At 38.8% G+C, this 20,200-nt stretch overlaps 1 protein-coding gene across 10 annotated transcripts in view; it reads right to left on the reverse strand.

Annotated features, from left to right (window-relative positions):
* RBMS3 (RNA binding motif single stranded interacting protein 3) overlaps positions 1-20,200 on the reverse strand; it is a 717,407-nt gene that overhangs the window by 590,307 nt on the left and 106,900 nt on the right. The window lies entirely within an intron of this gene.

Here is a 20,200-nt window from a genome sequence, read left to right on the forward strand (position 1 = left end):
GAAAATAATCGATGCTTAACTCCAAAACGTTCTGGATAGATGGGCCAGAGGTTAAGATTATGTACTTGAGTTTTATAATCCAGACAACTCTCACCCAGGGACAGTCCAGGTTTTGTTTAACCTAAAGCTTATACACTTTGGGGGTTCCCTAACAAAAGAAAAAAATACACATATAAAATATGTTACAAAACTGAATATTTATTTAGAGATAAAATCGGGTTTCAAGAAACAATTTTTAAAAACTGACGAATACCACCAGTATGGCAAAATAGCAATATTAACACCCTATCTCACTTCCAAAATAATTTTTTTTTTTACTTCATACCCTCTGATTAGCTCCCCATATGGCAACAATTTCAAAATATTTTCTGTGGAGAGAATAAAAAGATACTTCTGTCTGTCCTTTAGTGGTTGAAAGAATTTTATTATTATTACTACTCATAGTTTAAAAAAGCTTTTTTCTTCAGCTTTATAACTCATTAATGGTAATGGATTATAAATTTTTAGGATGGTAAAATTCGAGACATATGTCTCAGATCACGGCATGAACATTTCATCCTACATTATGCCATGGATAAGTTTTTTATTACTTGAATGGATTTTGAATGTGAACTTAGCACTCATTTTCCACAGATGAATTATGTATTGGTAACATAACATCTGGATACATCTGCTTTTTATTTCCGTGGCCATGTGTTATATAGGCACCAAGTCCTGCCTCTTCTCTTCTCAGGCTCTCTCACATGTGTCTTCTCCATCCTCTCCCACTGCTTCTACTCTTGTCTAGGTGCACTGCTTCCTTGGAATATTCTAATTGTCTCCAAATTGCATTTCCTGTTTGCAAGTTCCAAATCTTCTAACCTCTCCTGCACACAGCCTTAATGTTTTACCTATGTGGGGGGAAAATTAATCTTTACACTTCACCTCCAAATTAAAACAAAACAAAACAAAACTCTGAAAGGCTATTCACTGTCTAAAGTTAGTTGACTTTAGACAACTAAGTAAAGTTGTTGTCAACTAAAGTTTAGTTGACAACTAACTAAAGTTAGTTGACTGTCCTTCAGGGGCTCTAGATCATTTTTACACAATATCTTCTTGACCATTAGCCCCCAAATAAATCCCTATTTCCAAATGCTCATAAATGTTAATGTCTTGATGCTGTAAACTATTCCTACCTGTTTTCTCCAAATCTAGAATAATACAATGCGGTTTGCTGCAAAAGAGAAACTCTGGCTTCTTGATGCACATCTGAGCACCTAGTACTCAAGAAAGAATTTCTTACCCATATTGCCAGTTTCTAGAATTTGCCTGTTATCCTTGTAAAATTCCAACACAACTGGGCACTTTTGGAGGACCTATGGAATAATATAATTCAAAGGGCAGACAGGTATTTGCATAATACATATTTACAGTGATGTGAGGTGCATAGTTCACAAGGGAGTGTACTCCAGTGTGGATGTTCACATCTAAACAGTCTGGGAATTGTCCTTCTCAACATTCATCAGCCACGTCCTCACTTGATTCCATTAGGCACCAGGCTCATTAATGTGCGAGTGACTCTTAAGGCTGCATTTTAGCATGACCTACATTAAAGGAGTTAGGCACATGTAAGAGAGATTTACTACTCAGAGGATAGTGGCTCCTTGTAGCATAGGAATATCCCAAACATGGCATATTCTTGCTTTATTTATGCCCCAATGCTTGACTGATAGCTTTGCTCATATTCTGCCTAACTTTTGAAAGCACGGATTCCCTTGCCTTATTGATCTCTTTATATCCTTATCATTTTCCCCCTGAGTTATTTGGCAAGATGACAGCAGTGCGTCGCTAAGGCTGATTTAACATCATCTCCCAAGTATGCAGCACATATGAGCTCAGAGTCAAATATTTTAAGACTGAAACATGTAACACATCTGTCAGGCAATGATACAAATACAGCCCCTTGTCAAAATTAATGAATGAGGTAATCCAGAGTATGGATAAATAGCAGGAGGATGGAAAATGCTAGAAACTATGTTTTGCCAAGAAGCATTTCTGAGTAATTAAATTATTGGGAGAAGAATGATGTTCCTTTGTTTTGGGTTTTAACTCATTTTTTCTTTCCACGAAAAGACCTTGGTGGTAATCTCTAGGGAATGAAAAGAGTGGCAAAAAGCAGATTCAATTAAGCACATGTCAGTGGGAAAGTGGGCGGTCCTTGGATTGTGCTCTAGCTCATGGGAAGGATACGGTTTTCTCAAAATACTTCGTGAAAGTTTCCTAATCAGGTAATGCTTCTTCACAACCCAATCATTTTTAAATTCTTATTTGTATAAAAGCTTATATTTGCTATGACTATGTACAAAGATAAACACAGAAAATGCAAAGTTTGTTCAATAGTGATCAAAATTAGAAAATTGAACCCACTCCTAAGACCTTAAAAGATATTTCTCCGAGGGAGAAAATAATATCCCAAAATGGGCTGTTTTCATTGAATGTAGAGAAGTGCATTCCCAAGAGCCACAGATGCAAGTACAGGTACATGTTGGTATAGATGCACCTAGGTACATCTGATTGGAAAAGAGCAGAGTAGAGTGGCCTAGACAGATTAAATTAAAGGCAGGAAGAGAGGAAACAAAATATGTCTCCAGTGCAGGCATTTGAGTGTTCTACAGGGTAGCGAGTCCTCGTCTTTACCCATGATCTATGCAGCTATTTAGACGTGGGATGTAATGATTTAAGCAGTAATTGTGTTCTGCAGGTAGCACTTGCCGACACAATTCTCTTCATTTAGAAACAGAGATGAAACCCAGCACTGAGGAGCCGAAAGAAAAATGGCCTATGTGAATAAAAGGGATCATTAATCTCATTTAACTCTAGATACACCCAGAATCCTATTATGCTGCTATTCATACCACCACTTTTGGTGATACCTCCAAAAACCTTAATGTGACTCTTAAAGATGAATAGAATTACAATATCAATAGTTGAGCTATTGATTCTTTATTAGGATACACCTACACATCATCCTGTGTATTTTTATCAAAATGATACTGGATTTCTCCTGATTTTTTGCAGTATTAGTTCTTCCTGCAACAGGAGAAGGAAAGAATTATTAATACCAGTTTTCAAACACGTAAGACCATCGGACCTCCTGGTGGTCTTTGAGCACGCTCTGAGAAAAGCAGTTGGCCCAAGCATTTGCTCTATGTGGGATGCCTCCCAAGTAGCAAAGCCTATTCATCCAGAAGATCTGACTCACACTTTACCTCCTCTGAGAAACCTTTATCACCAGCAGATTTATCTCCTCCCCGTTCAAGGCTCTAGGGATGGTTCCTCATTCCTCTGCTAGCGATAAATATTTTGTGAAGAATTTTGTCCTTCAACAGTCTATTTTCACCCCTGGCATGCTGGAACGTTGAGGGCAGGGCGTGCAAACAGGCACCTTTGAGCCTCAACTCTTAGAAGTACTTGGTACTTAATGATCATTTGTTGGATGCCGACTGCTGCCCTAAGAATCTTGTCAACAATGGTTATTCTTGGAGTTCTATGGACAATATGGAAAGCAACCCCCCATTTATGTCATTTGCTTGATCAGGATACGTATAGATGGCAGTATGTTGTTGTGAAAACATGAGACTTGAGGAGCAGTTACTGTTGCCTCTGGGGAGCTCCTATCCAGCCTGTGCTACGAAGAGAAAAAGGGAGCCATGAAAAACACACCTCCGCCAATTCTTTTCCTTCCACAGTTCACCCCTGCTACCTGCTGCTTACAGACACAACTACAGTAGCTGAGCCATCCAAATGATGGAAAGTAGAGTGGAAATGCATTTGCTCATCATTGGCCAGTGAGTATACATTCATTAATTCCAACATAGGATAGTCACCCACATCTGTCAAAACTGTGAAAGAAACTAACTCTATTTTGCAGTATCAGTATACATGTACAGAGGGAATTTTGACTGTTGCAGAAAACAGAGGCAGAGACAGATCATGAGATATTGCAAATACATTTAAATAAAGGTATTTTTTTTACAAAATGACTTTATGTGTATGCATATTTGAATTAAAGATATAATTTGAATATCATATTGCCTTATAATTTCTAAAAAATCCCAATTTCAATATGTCAAGATAATTACATTACAATGTAGTTCTTCAACTATATTAGTAAGTAACTTCTTTTAGGTATCATATCATTTGATTGATGTGAAGCATTCATGTTATTTTCTTTCTGTTTCCCATTAGACTTTTGCATGTGTTTGAAACAATAAAATCTCTAACAAATTCAGTTGCTATTTGTGAGTGATGTTGGAAAAGATCCATTCTTTGCTGAAAAAGAAATATATTCGTTGCAAATAGCCACGAACTTTCGTAGAGAAAATTATTTGCACACTGAACAGAGAAACTGCCAAGGCGAATAACAGAGCATCTGCTGTGGACAAGGGTATAATTATCTTGCTCATCCAAACACCGTTGGGCATAAAAGTTTCACTCTCTCCCTGGCAAGACGCTCTGCTCAGACTTTTAACACAACATTATTAGCAAATAATAACTAGTTTGGAAGTCCTGTCAATAACAACAGTACATCTTTTGGACCATTTCCTGAAAAATGGAAAAACAGGCTCTAATCAGATGAAATCATGAGCCATTTAGGTGCCAAAATGATCAAAAGCATCAATCCTGCCCTGTCTCAAACCTTTCCCATGCCTGCATACATTGTCTGCCAGGGACTTGAGGATTTTTTTCTATTAATTTTTTTTGAAACAATTTCACACTTTCAAACTTATAGGACAGTCGCAGAATTAATGCAAACCCTATACAGAGAACTCCAACTTACCCTCAAGCTCACAGATATCCAGATTCACCATTTTAATATTTTGTCACCTTTGCCCTTCCTTCCTTCCTTCCTTCCTTCCTTCCTTCCTTCCTTCCTTCCTTCCTTCCTTCCTTCCCTCCCTCCCTCCCTCCCTCCCTTCCCTCCTTTCCATCCCTCTACCTATCTATCATCCAAACTCTTGAGATCAGGCTGCACAAATCATAATCCTTGAACACCTGATGCTTCCATGTACATTTTCTACACACAGGGATATTCACTGATGCAATCTCCTTAAGTGCAGGTATCACATTCAAGGAATTTAACATGGATATAAAGCTTACATTTTCTATCCCAATTTTTTTCTCATGTTCCAATAATGGCCGTTTGAAGATTTTTCCTCTGTTCTTAGATCCCATCCAGTATCATGCATTGCATTTATTTTCACCCTCTCTTTAGTTTATCTTTCTTTTCCTTAAATTGTGGGAACATATATATAACACAGAGCTTCTGGTCCCAATCCCTCTCAAGCATACAATGTTGCAGTATCCTCCCCATCATTCATTACTGGAGCTTTCCCTTCAGTCCAAACAGAATCCCTACATGTATGTTGTATTAACTCCCATTGCCCCTGCCCTCATCCCTGGTAACTGACTTGAGAACTTTTGAAAACAGAAACTGCTCTATCTTTCTGGTCCTAGACTATAGCCTGTAGTACATTTCTATTAATTGTTTTCTAATCTTTAATGTTTACTTTCCCCATGTGATGAGGTTACCATTACTTTTATGCCACCTTATCTTCACTTAGAATGAAACATGAATGGCTCTTTCTGGGAGGTCCAATGGATGAACAAACTCTGTTTATAACGAACAGATACAAAGTATCTACAGGGCCACTGCTCTTCCCATACTGTTGTTGCCAGGATTTCAACTTGAAATGGGGAAGGGATTGGAATCTACTCTTAAAGCGAATAGAGAAAGAGTGGTTGGACTTCCTTTCTCAATTGTCTCCATGCAATTGTGGTGTCATCTTTAAAAGAAGAAGGAAGGGGCAGGAATCACGAAGCCATTTAAGGCCTAAAAAAAATAACCCTGTGCACCCATCATTGCCAAAACCTTCCAACAGCTATCAGCAACAGTGGGCAAACGCCAAGTGGATTTGAAATTGTGTCTTCTCTCCTGTCAAGAACAGACCACACACAGTGTTGAAAAAGACTCAGTCCTTACCACGATTTCCAAAAGAGAGGGCTCATCATGTTCCAGCTTCCTGAACGTAAAAAATAATGAGTCCTTCGAATTGAGAATAAAACGGCTTTGCTGTGTATTTAAAGTATAGTCAGAAAACTTTATTCTTTGGGAGCAGGAGAGAAAAGAAGCTCAAACATAGGAAAAACAGAAGTGACAACTTCCTTGGAGGTTGGGGTTACCAGAAACTGTACAAATTCCTCCATCTGGATATCTCAAGGATATATTCCCATGTGAGGACCCAAGAGGGAAAATATCACAGAAACTGACAGATGGGCTTCCCTTGCCTAGACCAGACTAGCGAAGCTATTAGACAATTTGCATCCTGGCTATCCGAATGACATAGGTGTGAGTCAAGGACTTGTGAGAGGTCAAGAGGAGGCCTAATTAGGACAAAGCTTCATGACAGATTCGTGTTTGCATTTGTTTGCACATGCTGATAGGTGATGTTTGTTAGGAGGCCAGCCGCTCAATGGTGTTCCTTTCGTTTTTCCTTCTGAGTTACAAGCTGTAGCAGTTCAGAGTAAGTTCAGGTCAGAATGATTTTTACCCCAATAAAAGATGAATATCAAAGTCGTCCTCTTCCGGTTGGTGAGTCATATCTGCGGTAGCCTTCCCAGGCCTTCCCATTTTATTTCATATGCATTGACCACATGGGCTCTTTTCTGGTCTTGTTTACCCATTCAGTGCGGAAATATTGAGAGATGTCGGGTTCTGGCACAGTCACAATATCTGAGGTAAAGGCTCTGTGGCTGCTAAAACCAATGTGAGTATTCCCATGGTTCATTATGTTCTGGAAAGTTTCAACTGTCCATCAGTCCCACCCCTGACCTATGACTATTATCTGAATTATGAAGCAATGTAAAAAAAAAAACCACATTAATTTAAGTAGCATCGCATTATGCGATGTATGTATCATGCTTTGCTAGCCCAACTTACTCTTTTGACCTTGACCAAACAAACTACCTGTTACTGTGGAACACAGGTACATTGGGAGCCCTAAATGAACCAAGTCTTCCAGTATCTGTGCTCTACTGTCCTGACTTGGCACATTCACGCTGGGTTTGATCAGGTACTTGCTTGGGACAACTGATTTATGCAAGAATGACAGAAAGAGAGGTTTGAGAAACTTTTGCACAGTGGGGGTTACTGTTTGGGGGAGCCTTCCTCTTGGAATCTGGCCAGCCTGCTGAAAGAAAGGCCAGGCTATCCTGCTGGACAGAGAAGGCACAAGGAAAGCTCATGGAGAAGGAGTCACCTGGTGGGGACGGAGGCCATGTGGAGGGGGACTGAGCGCCCCAGAGCTCCCAGATGAATGGAGTTGTAAAAGTGGCATCCTCCCCCAGCCTCAGCTGTGGCTAGGGGCCCTGCTAACGTCAGTACAGAGAACCACCGGAGAAAATAAATCCTTATCTGCTTAGCCCCTTTATTGGCTATTGCTATGTGTTTTGCAGTAATAGATAACTGAACCAGTCACTTTAAAAATGTAACTTTTTCTAAGATACTGACAGACAACCAGCCAACTGGCTTTGCAACATTTAATATGAGCAAGTTGAAATAGTTGACCTGAAAGGTCCCTTCCACTCCAAGACTTTATTTCATGCTGTACTGGGATTAGAATAAAGGTTCCTAGTAGCAAACTAATTATGCCACATTGCATCCTTAAAAGACATGGATTTTAGTTGACAGCCAGGGTCTAGTATAAAGCCACCAGATAACAAAACATTCTTTTTGAAAAACGCTTCTAGCTCAGCTCATCACAGCTGAGAAATTTAATGCAGATTCTTCAATTCTGTATTGTGCATATTCCGAAGGGAAAAAATAGCAATTGTTTGGTATAGTAATTATACAGTATAATGGGATGGAGACTTTTCTAAAGAACTAGGATCTGTTGCTGTAAGCTCATTCCATAATTTAGAAAGGAAAAAAAATTACAATGCGTTATGTTGACATTCAAGAGTCAAAGATCTCTGCCCATTTAAACATATAAGTCCCCTAAGGTTACAGTGTAGTTTAAATACCATTGTCAAATGTTTATTTTGAACCGATTAGCTACCAAGAATGAGGTTAGGGTTGCTTCTCCAAACTGAGAGGTTTTGCTTTTAAACCATCACTTTAAAGAGTGTGTCATAAACGATTTCAAGCATTTTACAGATGAGAAAACTGAGGCATAGAGAGGTTAAGTGCCAAGCAGGTTTGTGTCAGAATTGGATTTTTAACTCAGCCAGAGTGGCTACAGCTTCTACATTCTTATCCGTAAACATACTGTTTTGACTCCTATTGGAAATAAACCCAGGATCTTCTTGTTAGTTGTACCAATTTCTGGCCAACTGAGCTAATTATTATAATAATTATATTAAGAGAGCTAAAGGATTATATCAGAAATGTTTAGGGTATTTTGAAGGTATAACTAAAAGAAAATTTGAAGGCTGACTTAAGTCAAAGTGAATCTGCAATTCTGATGCATACTAATTAAAAAAAAAACATTTTACTCAGTTTTCAATGTCATGCATTAGGACTGCTTTCCCCTAAGTTCTGCAACTCTTTTAAGGTATTAATATTATTTAGTTAATATTATTTTCATTAATAATGTGAGACTATAGTTATCAAAATTAGGATGTTTATGCAAAAAAATCCCCAAAGTATAATTTCCTATTGTTGATTTATTAGATAAGCTAGAGGGACAATGATTTTTTACTTATTGTAAAGAAGATCGTGCTAAGAGTTAAAGCTAAAATGTGCCATTCTGGCCTCGGAAGCAAGCCTAACAATCATCTCTTATGGTGAGGAGAGAGGATGTTGTAGAAGACACTTAAAGACTTGGATGAATGAGCAGTTCTCTTAGCCCTGAAAGCATTTTCTTATTCTAAGATTCTTTGACTCTTCCTATTTAAATTAGAGTATAAGTATATTATATCTGCCTATATTAGGAATCTTTGACTCTGTGTATTTTAATCAAAGTTTAAGTCTATTGAAGAACAAAAGTGTGGTGTGGCTAATATTCAGCTAAAGAGCAAAGTGTTAAAGTTTGGGAACTCTGGAAATTGACAGCCAAGATTTGCAGGCATGCTACATCAGTTGCTGATCATATAACCTTGGGGAAGTTATTTAATTTTCTGAGCCTCAGTTTCTATATCTGAAAACTGAGGCTTATACTAGATGCAACTTCACAGGGCTGTTCATGATGATCTAGTGAATGAATAGACATAAACCACTTAGAAGAGCTCCTTGTTCCCAGGATATTTGCAGTAATGGTAAATGATGTTTCAAAAATAGTCAGCATTTGTATTGTGATTGCTTTTAAATTTATTATTGATCTGCATTCAAATCTATATTGGTTCTACAAAGTGTTCCGGAGAGCTTCTGCATTATCAGAGCCTATCAGAGCTTCAACTTGAAGATAAGAAAATCAACATGAATGTAAATTTCTTAAAAACAATTTTGAAATGGTCATCACACTTAAAATGTTAGGTTCATTCCTTCTTCAGCAATACAAACCTCAGGTAAGTAAGCATAATACAGATGGTAAATTCGATTTTTAAATTTAAAAATTTCTGTCCATTTTAGCTATTGCTTCACTACTTTAATGAAAACAAGTGGAATTTCAAAGGAACAGAAGGATATGTTGCTATTTCTAACTGAACGGTCTTCAAAAAGTAAAAATTCAGTTTAAGAAATTGAAATTATTAAAGTGTAAAAATATGTGTGTGCGTGTACACACATATATGATTCTTTAACACAGTGAAAGGTCGTTTTAAGAGTTATAAACAATAGTCTCTAATGTCAGGCCAAGTGCTGGCTTATGGTTATGTGCATTATAAATATTTGCTGAAATATTGAAGGACAAGGTCAAGGGGTAGAACGTAACAAATCAAGTGCAAGGTACTTTCGGCTTGATTTTTCAGGGGGAGTTGTGATTTGGTTTAATGAGCCAGACCACCTTTCTTTAGGCCTCAGAAAGTGGCTGGGATTGTCAGGTGGGGAATTGTAAGCGTTTAAAATGAAAGCATTGCTCTGTGTCAGCTTTAAAGATTACGATCGCAGCTCTTAGAGCCGATTTCATTTTTAATAATCTCCTTAAAGATCCCTAAAAATGTCACCCCACCGTGTAATTTGTTTCTTTCACAGTGATGGCACTCCTACTGTTGGAAATTAATTGCTTCTTTACGTTATCTGAAGGTCCAGCTCAACAGAGTGAATGTGGCGATAGCCTGATTTTGAGCCACAGTGGTTCACTCAGGAAGAGCAGATAACGTGAGTGGAGGTCTCCTTCGGGAAAGCTCCAAGTTCTCTCCTTTAACTCAGCTGTAGGCAAACACCACGATGCTGACGGTGTAAACTAAAGGTTTCTTAAGCACAGGTCTGCGGATTTATTTGCACCTATCCAGAAGATAATCTGGAAAGTCTGTTCATTTTGTCCTCAACAATTAGGACAGGCAGCAGGGAAAATTCACGTCTAGGTTCAGGTGGCGTTTTTGTAGGGCTCTTCAAGTAGTGGCTTCATCGATCTCGTCAAACACACCTCTTTCAAGACGGCAGAATTAGTTCAAAATGTGTACAGTATCTTCACACCTTCCCAGTAACGACAAGTGAAAAAGCCAAGCAATAAAATATATTGTCGGGACCAACCTCTAGGTCACCCTGAGTGGTTGCAAATATACATGAAATGGCTGGATTTTCGCCACAGCTATAGGGGACAAATGAGCAGACATTTGAACAACTGCCACATAATTTGCAGATTGAGTTGAGCAAGATGTGTTTAGGTAAGTCCATTTATATGTATGTGGGCAATGACTCATTCATGTAATTATTATACACCCCTCCTTCCCAATCTACCCAAAATACACTATGACAACATACGTGGCAAGCATCATTTATAATGCCAGAGATCATGGATGCACACTATGAAAATAATGCATGCTGGCCTACCTCAAAGCCAATTAAAAATGAACAAGACTATGTATGGATTCAGAAGTATTGGTACAAAATATATTTCTGTTTCTTAGGGACACTGAAGTATAAAGATTATTGAAAAATAGGAGTTGGTAAATATTTTTTCTGTGATTTTTTTTAAACATGGAGACAGAATCACGCACAAGGCTGGAAGTTAGCCTTCAAAAGCGCAAAACAATGGTTTGACTATCCTACAGTACCAGTTTTTCTCCAGAGAAAGTTTTGACCAACTTGGATTCTCAAACATAGTACAGAGGCTTGCAAACAATTTAGACATGAAGAACATATGACCTCGCCAATAAGATCTAACTTCTGACGGAGGTGAAATTTTCAAAATACGAAAATAACTGTGCCATCAATTACCCACGGTTATTGTGGCTCTTAACTCTAGATAAACGTTTTCTTCCATTTTATCATCATTTGTTAAAATTCAGAGGGCATAAGGCTAAAAAAGCTAGCTCAATAATCTGTCGCTAAATACCTGTGTAAGACTATGTTATTTAACAATATTTACACTTAGGTTTTTCAGCACAGGTATTGGGGAATGAAAAGGAAGCTACTGTGATCAGCTTACAGGTACTATATCATATTCAGAACTGACCTACCAGTAACTCAAAACTCACAACTCTGTTAGTGAAGCAAATTTGAAGATTTATCACTCAGGTTTGATCTGCCAACTCATCATCATTATACTGCTTACAGCAATTAGGGGATAGCACGGGGCACGAGGACAGGGCTGGGGGGTGACAAGGGAGGAGGCAGCGACTAGACAATACAAAGCCATCTTGGCAGTGACATGCTTTTCCAAATTAGCGGGAAAGAAAGCCACTGTTTTGCAAGGGGCGTCGCAATTAAGTGACAGCTCTGTAGAAATGTAGTCTATACACTCTCAGGTAAAACACGTTCTTCATTCATTTGCTTCAGCGAGACCTAACCGAGACCATTTAGATAGCAGGCTATTCATGCAGCACATGGCCCCTACGCAGTAAAAATAAAAGAAAATACTCATTAGGTAATGACGAATTGTAAAATGTCAGCAATCATCCAGTGTGTCCTGATGACATTTGATAAACAGAGAAAAGAACACTTGAGAGGTAGAGTCAACAAACAAAGAGCCGATCCAGAACTCTAAGGCAGTGTTATTTAAAGCGTGGCACTCAAACTGATGCCAATCTGCAAACTGAGCTCAGTCTGCGCCAACATCATATATAGAAATTGACGGTAAGGACTTTGAAACGTTTATGACTGTTTGAAAGTATCATGACAGTCAAATGCTTTGTTTTATATTTTACTAGAGCAGCCCCCTCAGTGGATTGGAAATAAACAGAAGCTCCCTCTTCACCTAGGACATCTGAGAAGCACCACTGAAAATCACCCCTCATCCCTGCCAGGCTAGGTTTTTCCACAATATACTCAGTTCTTCAGTCTAATACAAATATGATGATATGGCAAAATCCAGTTAAGAAAAATGTGGATGCCAGATGCAGGTTCATATAATAATCAATTTAAAAGGGGCATAATGCTAACTCAAATTTCTACCCCAAAAACTTTTATATGGGAGAAGAGAGGACTCACTGCTCAGTTTGGGAACTATATAACATTGTCTGGCTTTGATACAGGTTTGTATACTCCCAAATTTGTTTGATTTCTGCTTTTATTTTCCCACATTAGAAGCAGGGGTAAATAACTTGTTATTTATTAATAAAGACCTTCAGACTCAGGTCTTCAATCATTTTAACAACAACAGAAGAAGAGAGCAATACAATTTTCGTTCTTCTCCACCCTCAGTTGCAATTCCTTGTTCCCATCCTACTTCACCATTCTCCCTGCAAAGAGCTCCCAATGCCATCATACTGCCCTGCAAACAGAATTTTCAATAGGCCTGGAACATGCTTCCAGAAATTCCATTGCTTCTTCAAGTCTGACCTTCCTTGAGACTGGACCTAAAGTTGGAAAAGCAGTTCTTCCAGGTCCTAGGTTAGTTTTTCCCCCGTCACAAGCAGACAGGGTGATGTGAAGATGGTGATTATGATGACCCACAGGGTCCCAGCTCTTCTACCAGGAATTGGGTCTGGTTGAACACTATCTAATATTGCTTCTTCAACCTAAAGTGACAGCGAAAACACCACATGTTCTGCTCTAAACAAGCTCCTTAAATTATATGAGACCAATAGCTCTTGGGAAACAAAACGCATCCATCTATGTCATGTGCATTTTTTTCCTTTTGACCTCTTCTCCAATTCCTCAGCCTTCGCATGACCAGGCAAGTTCCTGATAGGGTAAGGAAAAATATCTGGTATGGTTGCATTTCTTGAAAAATTACAGGAAAACAGGGAATATACGCAATTTCTTTTTTAAACTGCTAACTTTATGACTTGCTTTCCTGCCTTGAGAATAGGTCTTATCTCCTATTTATGACCAAAAGCTCAACCCTCTCTTCCTTTTCTTCTCCTACCTTAAAATATTCAAGGATCTTCATACTTTTATGGATCCCTGCAGGGACATACACAAATAAAATGCTCAGTAAATGAAATATAAAAAGATAGCTATCGTATGGAATCATAGAACATTTTGCCTCTGTCTGTATGGAATTCATGAATTGCTTTGCACCAGAAAAATTTCAGCTGATGGTCTTAGTCCTGGGTATGAATTTTTCTTTTATCAACCCAGCTTCATTATTCTTTGCTGTAAAGTTCTATGCCACACATTGCAAGTATTTTGCAGAGTACAGTCCCTCCCCTGGAAAAATTTAAAATCAAATATCAGTTTCAAATGCTAAAGATGAGATATTCTGGAATCAGTACAGCATCTACAGGGCAGATCTGCAGATCTTTGACCAGTCATATTTCTATTCAAAAATATATTTTTGCGCTCAAAAGGGAAAACATGTTCCTGATCTCTCTCTCTCTCTGAAAAGAGTGACAGAGCCAGCTCACCGCCATTTATATTAGAAAAAATAGTTAAAAGCACACTTCACAACCACTACCTAACTTTACTCACATTTTTGGTTTCCATTGTTACAAAAACCTACACCCCAGCTTCATCTATTAATTCAAGAAACATTTATTGAACACAAACTCTCTGCAAGGACTACAAAAATAAATAAGATACAGTGTCTTGAATATTTTTACTTATTTCTAAGATGCATGATTGAACTGTTGGTGTATTTGGCCAACATATGATTCTGATGGAGTTGGCACTGCTCTCTCAACTTCTTGGTTAAAGAAACTCCAGATCAGCTCTTCATTCGTTAGAGTAATTTTTCCAACACACATGCCTGCCTCAATGATCTGAAGTCCACAGCACTGACTATTTTTTTTCCAGTATATATCCTAAAGCCTACTTTACAATATATCACTAAGATCGTTTTTCATCACTGTCAATGTAAAAAGCGAGTATTGTGACATAAAATAAAGACCATTGAGAATAGAGTGGCAATCACCCATGTCTCACAACTAACACACGTTTGGTGTCTGTACTATTAGCTAAATTACAGTATAGGAAGTTTCACTAACATCCTTGACATTTAAAATGCTTTAGCTGGGCAACTGGCTCAAAGCTGCCTTTATTTAATTTCAGACAATTTCCTCCTTTCCAGTTTTAAAAACTTAACCGCCAAAGCCATGACTATGAGATAGGAAAGAAGTGTAGCTCCTGTTTGAGCACTGAGAAGAAAACCTCAGGACGAAAATTTTTTCTGTAAAGGGAGCCTCCCTGTTTAACAAAGTTTACAGGAAATTAAATTCAAGTTCAGTTTTACTTATGAGCAGTAGTTGAAAGGAGGGCAGATTTTTCTGCCCCTAATCTTTATTCGGATGTGCCCCCTGCTGTTATTCTACATATCTATGCTTCTTCATGACCCTAAAGAGATTATCAATGTTTAAATTAAAAGGCAAGCTAGTCTTGCTATATCTATTCTTAAAACGTGCCCTGGGTTTGAAGAAGCGGTGGTAAGCAGAAGAGACGTTCATTCCTGTAGCTCTGCGAGAATGAGGACATTAAATATCTTCTCATGATGTAAAAGTCCATTGTTCTGAAACTCTCCACTCTGGACAAAGGTTAGACTGAAAATGCATAGACTGTAAACGCAGGAGGTCCTTATTAGTTTTCAGAAAGCCGCAATCTACAGTCCCACAGAATTTATAATTGGGTTTTATCAATGAATAGGGGAAATACCACTAAAAGATATATTATGTCAGTGATCAATGATAGAAAATAACATTTATAATAATTTGTAATTAATATAGGCTTTTTTTTTTTTTTTTTACAATGAGTGATAGACAATGCTGGAAACTATTTTATTTGTTTAGGAGTATCTTATTGAGAGTTCAGAGGTTCTCTTTCCCTGTAATTCATGAAATACCTAAAACACTGAGGACGCTTCTCTTCCACTGGATTTAAAGAGACAGCAGAAGCCCTGTAATACAAGCATTGGAAGGGTGAGTAGCACAGGTTATCCTTCCTTGTGGTTTTTACTCAGGTTTTCATTCCCTGGTTTCACAGCTGTTATGGTGTCTGACCTTCCACGGGGAATTAACTCCTCTAAACCTTATTCCGGCTTTCCCTGGTTCCATCCAGCATTTCTCGGTGTAGGTTCTTTTTCCCACTCCTCACACTTTTCCCTGCCTCTTCTGACTGACCACTTTCATTCTCTTCTTTTTAATCTTCTCCTCTCCCTCCCCTGGTCCCTGGCAACATGCTCTGGTCTTTCTGGGTTTCATAGCCTCACTTGGATCTTGTTTCCCTCCCATATACTGTTCTCACCTTCACCTCTCCTTAACCATTGACCTTCCTGAAAGAGTCATCCACATGTGTTTCTTCTATGCCCTCAATCTCCCCTCACTCCTGAAAGCTGTCTCACCTCAGCTATAATCGCTCTAGGAAGACTGTACCCTCACTAATTACCCAATTCAATGGACTTTGCTCAGCTGTCATTTTCTTCAAACTTTTGGAGGTAGTTGTACCTTGTACTAGTCCAATATTCTTGAATCTCCATTCCTGCCTTCTGACATTGCATTCTTCTGCCTTCCTTCCACAATATTTTGGCAGTTCAAACCTGTCCCTTTGGACTGTCCATTCTTCATCTTCTCCACCCCATGCAATCCAGGAAGGTGTATCTCAAAGTTTTCACTCTCATTTCTCTTCAACAGTTTCTCTCTCTCCCTTTTTAAACCTTTATCCATCATGCTCAGGAGCATGATTGCCAAGATCAACTCCAGAGCATATATATATTTCCTGTTACTTGTTAGTTATGCTCATGAAATAAACAGAAGAAGGTAATTCATTATGTAACTCAGATATGTCCATTATGGAGAAAGATAAGACCACTTCTGGTCAACTGGATTCAAACCCAAGAGTCACCATTTATTCTCACTGTGTCTTACTCCACTGCACATCAGCAGTTTTACTCTTTCTCTCATTCTCTGACTTTATTTGCACTGCTTCTTCTCACCTGAGTCCTTCATCTCCTGGTGCTTTCTTAAACAGCTTGCACAGTCTCCCAAATTGTTCCTCAGCTTTCAGTCTCTTCAGAACTCCATATATAGATGCCAAATCTAACGGATTTCTTAAATAACAATGCTGATTACACTGATATCCTGCTAAAAAACAATCCATGGTTTCCAACTACATAATTAGTTGTACAGCACCTTCTACCTTAGCATTCACTTATTCTCCAATCTGAACTTTCCAGTCCATAGTCCATGCTGTATGATCCTGGCAAATGAATACACTTGTTCAACCTTGGAAATGCAATGGATTTCCTAGTATTTCTCACCATTATCCTTAACAATTTCACGTGTAGAGCTAAAAATATCTATCTAGATCCATCTTAAACTATGGATATAAGTGGAGAAGTATTACCTCACTTGGCTAACCAAAAAATGATCCTTTAAAGCCTGTTGATGTTCGCACCCATTTCTCCTTCCATTTTGGGCTATTCGTTATGAGCACATGTTTCCCAATTCCTGTTTGATGGTAAGCTCCCTGATGGCAGGTATTTTCACTATAAATCTTTGTAGACCCTGTGGCATCAAGTACATTGCTTTGAACTCAGTAGATAGTCTATAAATATTCCTTGAATTGATTCAACTATTTGTCCCAGAATGAAAGACAGCGTTTTATTCCATTAGTAGGTTTATCAAGTAAGCGTTCCTCCTCAGAATGGATGGAAAGGAGACCTTTTAAAAAAAAAAATTATCTAACTGAATATATTGCTTGGTATAAAAACCCTTCTGCCTCTGCATCCATAAAAATGGATGATGGTTTTGCTCCATCTCTCTGAAACCTGAATAAAACAACCTGGCACATAAACAGCGTTTGATGCCCGTAGGCTCTTCTCCTCTTAAAATCCATCTATCTGACCATTCTTAAAAAGGTGCATGTCTTTAAAACTCTTGGGATCCAGCTGGGATTGGCCTTGGGACAAGTCTGGCTAATGAAGCATAATTGGAAGTCGACAGAGTGGGTATTCAGGGGGAAATATCTTACTGTGTAATACAGGTATAGACTCAGCTGGCAAATATCTCTGCCTTTAATTCCTTTTCCGATGGCCTTCGTGAGGCCTTGACGATGGGCATGACGCAGGATATTGGTGCAATGAGGGCACGAGGGCTGCAGGTTCTGAAATTGTTTTGAGACCAAGAATCTAAAGACAACATGCTATGGGTATCTGAAACTTTTGAGCAGCTGCTCACCCCTGGAGTGCTTCTCTCAGCCTTCTTTTACAAAAGACAAATAAACCTCAAAATTCCAAGCTCCTGATACATTTTCTCTTACTTATAGCCAAGAGCACTTATTTCTTAATCCAAAATGCTTGATGAAATTGTACCTGAGCCCACAAATGCAAGAGGCAGTGATGTTTGTTAAAAAACAAACAACCAACCAAACCAAACCAAGCAAAAAGAAAAAAAAAAAAACCTTTAGATGCAAATTCTTTATTACCAAAATATTAGTTGTAAGAGCCTGTTATATGAAAGCATATATAGATGTTTACATGCATGCATCTATCTATCTATCTATCTATCTATCTATCTATCTATCTATCTATCTATCTAATCATCTATTTATCTATCTGAATAGAGGAGCACAGCTGCTTCGGGTTTGGGTTTCATTTGTTTAACTCTTCCAAGTTATTATGTGCTGCAATTTATGAGAGAAAGTTAAAGTTGTCAGGGACAAACAAAGGAGATGAGGCAGAGCTAGGAGAGGCCTGATACAGGAAGGAGTCATTTTCCAAAACTGGCATTCAGCCAGAGACACTGCCCAGCACTGGCAGGCTGGGGGCCCGGGAAACGGAAATGCCTTTCTGAGATCTACAAAGTGATTCACACTCTCAACCAGCATTTCCCAGCTGTACAGCTAAAAATTGTAAGAAAAACACCCAAACTCTTCAAAGCTGCATTTCCAGAGTCTAAATCACACTCTTCCCTTTGTAAGTGTCCTTCGGTGCTGACACCCCATCAAGAAGAAGCTGCTTGAGACTCACAGTCCGTGGTTTTATTTGCGCCATGTAAACGTTTCTTGGGTCACTTGACGTTTGCAACAGCACACGAAATTCTTGGAGGCTAGGGGTCATTTGAGCACTAAGAACACTACTTCACTGCATATCCATCTTGGCAGCATCTCTAGAAGTCCGAGTCACAACTGTCATGAAAGGAAATGGCCATGAATTCTGACCGGAATTCTGTCAACAGGGAAGAGCCGAGAAAGAGCCCTTGATCTCTCATTCGGGTCACAAAAATAATTCGGGTATTTCCTCATCCATGTTCTAGTTGTTATCAGCTAAAAGGATAGTTCACTCACTCCAAGAGGTTCCAGAACATGCACATGGTTCCAGAACATGCAGTTTACGAGACACTGGCTACTAGACTACTTCTCAAGGACAAGGGAAAAGAAAGGGGGGGTATTTGCCTCACTGGTCCATGAGCTCCATTTTTCCATCCTGCTGCTACTCAAAAAAGGTCTGGAAAGACTGTCTTGAGGTAGCAGAGATGAACTCCTTAAAAAGGGAAATTAAGGAAACACTAACAAAAATAACGATATAAATAGCATGTTAGATGGAATGCGGGCCAGGGTGGAATAGTTTTATTTATTTGTACACTCCCTGCTCATTCCCACGAGGATCACTTTTATCAATGTTATCATTACCTCCATTTGATGGATGAGGAGTCTGCAGTTCAAAGAAGTTGGCTTATGATGCTCACAGGGCTGATAGGTGGTAGAGAAGGGATTTAAACTCAAGCCCCGTCAGATCTAAAGACTTTCTACTCATTAGCTGCACTGAGAATAGCTATGTGCATAATTCCCTAAAGGCCACGATGAGGTTTCAAAGCAGTCTCTCCCACATCCTTCCTTCCTCACCACAGTTTGAACACTTGGTCATCACGGAAGCATTGCTTTTATTTATTCTGTCACTGATCCCAGAACAAGATCCTGTGGTTATGGGACCAATTGCTTGCAGCTCACTTGTGGCTAAGACGAAGAGGAAGCTTGGTGAAGAAGAGCCGGAAAATTGGGAGTAAAGAGGGAATGAAGGCTTGAGAGGAAAGGAGAAAAGAGAGGGATGAGGGGTGAGAGTTGAGGAGCATGACTCTCCTAGGTGATCTGCAGTTCCTCTTGAGGAGCAGAGTTCATCTCACTCCTTCATTTCAATCTAGGCTGGTATTGCACTGAATATGCTGCGTTTAAGTGGCAAAAGTTGGGGAGACCTATTCAACACCATATCATTTAAGATTAAGGCTGATTGATCTTTGGAAGTAGCACCACCACAATTAGAGAACTAATGCACACACTAATTTACAAAAAGAATCCTGGGATGTTACAGAAGAATAAAACCAGTGTTTGAAAATGAATAAAAATTACTATAGTACATGGAAAGTATGTCACTAAACCATAGTAAACCATGAGCATGTAAGTAGACATCTAAGACCATGCAGCCAAAAGCTTAGCGAAGGAATACATCATACACAACACACAAATCCATAGCCTGCTAAGTAAAGCCGGCAATTGTGCACCTAAACATTCATTTAAAGGGTGTCAGTTTGTTAACTCTGTATTTCTCCCTCTATGAAATGATTTGAAGTGCATACTGAATTTGAGTTTCTAAGACATATGGGGCACAGACATTTGAAAATGAAGGATGCACAATTTCATTATTAAACACTCAGCAGGCTTCAAAGACAAGTGCATTTCATTAATAATAAATAA

This window comes from Dasypus novemcinctus, chromosome 31, assembly GCF_030445035.2.
Source record: "Dasypus novemcinctus isolate mDasNov1 chromosome 31, mDasNov1.1.hap2, whole genome shotgun sequence".
NCBI classification, from domain to species: Eukaryota; Metazoa; Chordata; class Mammalia; order Cingulata; family Dasypodidae; genus Dasypus; species Dasypus novemcinctus.